The sequence below is a fragment of the Caretta caretta genome, chromosome 17 (assembly GCF_965140235.1).
Source record: "Caretta caretta isolate rCarCar2 chromosome 17, rCarCar1.hap1, whole genome shotgun sequence".
NCBI classification, from domain to species: Eukaryota; Metazoa; Chordata; order Testudines; family Cheloniidae; genus Caretta; species Caretta caretta.
The window spans coordinates 8,192,134-8,195,807 of NC_134222.1; the positions used below are offsets into that span (position 1 = coordinate 8,192,134).

General features: G+C 51.4%; 1 protein-coding gene across 2 annotated transcripts in view; it reads right to left on the reverse strand.

The window, feature by feature from the left end:
* Positions 1-2,906, reverse strand: part of ACACA (acetyl-CoA carboxylase alpha) — a 209,200-nt gene extending 206,294 nt beyond the window's left edge. For both annotated transcript variants that reach the window (XM_048824490.2, XM_048824488.2), the window contains exons 1-2: positions 2,749-2,906; positions 1,788-1,882 (exon numbers count right to left, since the gene is read on the reverse strand). The gene's annotated coding sequence lies outside the window, so the exon portion shown is untranslated. The remainder of the gene's footprint in view (positions 1-1,787; positions 1,883-2,748) is intronic.
* Positions 2,907-3,674: the final 768 nt, after the last annotated feature.

Genomic DNA, 3,674 nt, shown 5'->3' on the forward strand with positions numbered 1-3,674 from the left:
CACAGGCAGTAAACAAAAATTCACAGCCCATGACCTGTCCATGGCTTGGCCTATGTATCCTTAACTAAAACTTGGGCTGGGGGGCCACGGGTGCTCTGGGGGTGGTGGTCCAGGGGCACTGCAAGTGCTGCGGGGAGCCCAGGACCCCCGCTGGTGCTGGGGGTGAGGTGGGTGGTGGCGCACAGCCCAGGACGCCTGCTGGTGCTGGGGGGAGGGTAGGTGTTGGCAGTGCTGGCAGGCTCCATGGAAGCGACTGGCACGTCCCTGCAGTTGCACCAACTCCTAGGGGGAGGGAAGGCCAGGGGAGCTCTGCACACTGCCCCCGTCACGAGCGCCAGCTCCGTAGCTCCCATTGGCCGGGAATTCAGCCAATGGGGGCTGCGGGGGCAGTGCCTGCAGGGACATACTAGCCACTTCCGGAGAGAACCCCCCCACCGCACCCGAGGTAAGCACCACCCCCCAACCAAACCCTCTGTCCCAGCCCTGAGCCCCGCCCCACACCCAAACTGCTGCAGCCCCGAGCCAGACACACCGGCCACTGCAGAAGTCACGGAGGTCACAGAATCCATGACCACCGTGACAGACACGCAGGCTTAGCGATAAGTTATGAAGTCTTTCTGGTGTATGTGTAACCATATTCAACAGGGGGTCTTAGCAGTGCCACTTCTAAATTGCACGGGTTTCTGCCCAAAACAAGATGCACCAACTCCATTCAAATCCCTCTGATTGGGTGCCCCCAACATCCTCCTACCCAACACAGATACACAGTTGCCAAGTGAATATAAAGATGACCGGAATGCAACAAACCCAGCATTAGGAAGCAGTCAGGAAAAGATCATCCAGGCTCTAGAGTGCAGACGGGTGGGGAAGGTGCAGGGAGGAACCTGGGAATCCTTCTCAAGGGAAAGTGAATGCCAAAGTTTCTCTCTACTGCTTTAGCAACCCTGAATGGGGAAGCTGAAAAGATGATCTCGTCATTTTAGGAAGCTTATTTATAGGCTGCTACAAAAAGAGAGGATTAAATTCCTCCATGGTATATCTCCACTGAGCTTAGCAGCATCACAACAGGAAAAATTTTGTTCCAGAGAACCGAGGTTAGCAATAAGTGCATTATGTGAACTGTATTATACAACTATGAAAATGAACTATAAATGCACTAAAAACACATTTGGGAAAATTTTGGCGCTGACAGGAGATGAAGTTTTATTATACATTATGTGGAACTTCTAGCCAAATTGTGAAAGGAAGCAGCTTCAAACAACAAACGCAGTAATTGTGCTGATCAGAGAGAAGGAACAATATGACCCACAATCTCAATGCCTCATCTTCATCTCAAAGCTTTGGATAACTGCCTACCACCTACAGATCCGCCTTCATATCATCCTATAGCCTGTCTCATTCCTCACGTTCCTTCTTACCTTCTCTTCTAATGGAGCCTTTTCTCACTCTCTACCACACACCCTTTTCTGTACCAAGACTAATATTCTCAACAGTTTTCCATGGCTCCTCTCTAGATTACCTACGGGATGGTCCTGGCTGAGTCTATCATGAAGGGGTGATGCATCGGTGTATGAGATATTTGCAGGAACTATTGATCATTTTGCAGCTAAATTGGTAATAGTCATTCTGCCACCCATGGAAAACAGCTGCCATTCCATGGAAAACAGCTTGAATTCTTTGTTATTTCACTTACACAAGGATACACAGGTCTAGGACAGTGTCTTGGAAAGGATCATTGGTTTTTTTGTTTGAAAGATTTAATCAAAACAAACTTGCTTTCTTCTTACCACCAACTTATGGGCGCTCCTTTCCCTCTTTTGAAATCTGAGCATTCCTGTCATTCTTTTTCGCATGCAGACTGCTTCATGTATTCCTCTGACCCCTAAAGCAATATACAATTCTGTAGAGATTAATGTTGGCAATATAAAATGTTTCTAGCCTTTATGATTTGGGGAAAAACCTCTCAAATGTTATTTGAGGCAGTACTATCTTCTAGAGTGTGCAGATGATCTGTGAAACACTTGCTCTCAGACATGTAAACTCAGTTTAGCAGGAAGTCAAAGGGTGACCATTTAAATGTCAGCTTTGTTAATTAGAGCCCTGTCTACATGAAGACTACCACATTGTAGTTACACTGCTGCAAACCCCTATTGTCGATCCAACTCAACAAGTGGTTACCATCACTAAATTCCATATACTACAAGGAAAACAGTTAGGAGACTCAGCATGCCCATTTATGCTTCAAACATAGGCAGTTACATAAACTGGGTGCAACAAAGGGGAACACTAACCCAGATCCAAAATTGTGCCAACGTGTAGTGCAGATAGGACCTCAGCCCTATTTTATAACATGGATAAATGCATTGCCACATAACATACCAGGTGTCTGCTGTTTTTACAGACAGTTCCTCAGATGGCTCTAATTTTACTTCCTAGCATCTGAGGACCTGGCAAAACTAATTTATGTGCAAACCAGGATTAAAAGTAAATTATTTGAGTGATTGGAGATTAAAAACTAAATAAAGGGCAAGAATTTAAATGTTTCACTGAAACAGGCACATTGCAAAAATAAATAAAACAACAGCCTTCAAATTCATATAAATGGCAGGAGTCCTCCTACCAAGGAGGAGACACCCAGGTAAATCTGAACACATTACGCCTTGCAAAGGCTGCTGCACACAGGGCAAGAGAGACTGGCCAGACCTGCAGTTCTATTACCAAACAATCTATAGCCAAGAAGATATTTACCAATAATTGATCGTTATTCTGCAGCTTTGCAGGAACTAGGGTGCTGCCAAAGTCCAGAGATGGACCTTGGAGCCTCCAGATGGCTTTCATGCATTTGTTTCTAAATACAGGCTAAAGAGTGTCTTCTTTTTACAAACAGAAAAAAACAAAACAAACAAATCTTCAACACAATGATGCCAAACCCCACAACTCCCCCCCACACACTCGCGGTGCGGCCCAAACCCCACAATTCCGTCCCCCAGGGTATGACCCCAACCCCTCCCCCTCCGTCCCCTGGCGAGGCGACCCCAAACCCCCCACCTCCGCCCCCTGGCGGGGCGACCTCCCCCAACCCCTCCGCCCCCTCGTGAGGCGACCCCAAACCCCCTCAACCCCTCCCACTCCGCCCCAAACCCCCCACCTCCTCCCCCTGGCGGGGCGACCTCCCCCAACCCCTCCGCCCCCTCGTGAGGCGACCCCAAACCCCCTCAACTCCTCCCACTCCGCCCCAAACCCCCCACCTCCTCCCCCTGGCGGGGCGGCCCCAACCCCCCCAACTCCTCCCCCTCCGCCCCAAACCCCCCACCTCCGCCCCCTGGCGGGGCGACCTCCCCCAACCCCTCCGCCCCCTCGTGAGGCGACCCCAAACCCCCTCAACTCCTCCCACTCCGCCCCAAACCCCCCACCTCCTCCCCCTGGCGGGGCGGCCCCAACCCCCCCAACTCCTCCCACTCCGCCCCAAACCCCCCCACCTCCTCCCCCTGGCGGGGCGGCCCCAACCCCCCCAACTCCTCCCCCTCCGCCCCAAACCCCCCACCTCCTCCCCCTGGCGGGGCGGCCCCAACCCCCCCAACTCCTCCCCCTCCGCCCCAAACCTCCCACCTCCTCCCCCTAGCGGGGCGGCCCCAAACCCCACAACTCCTCCCCCCGCGATGAGATACAAACCC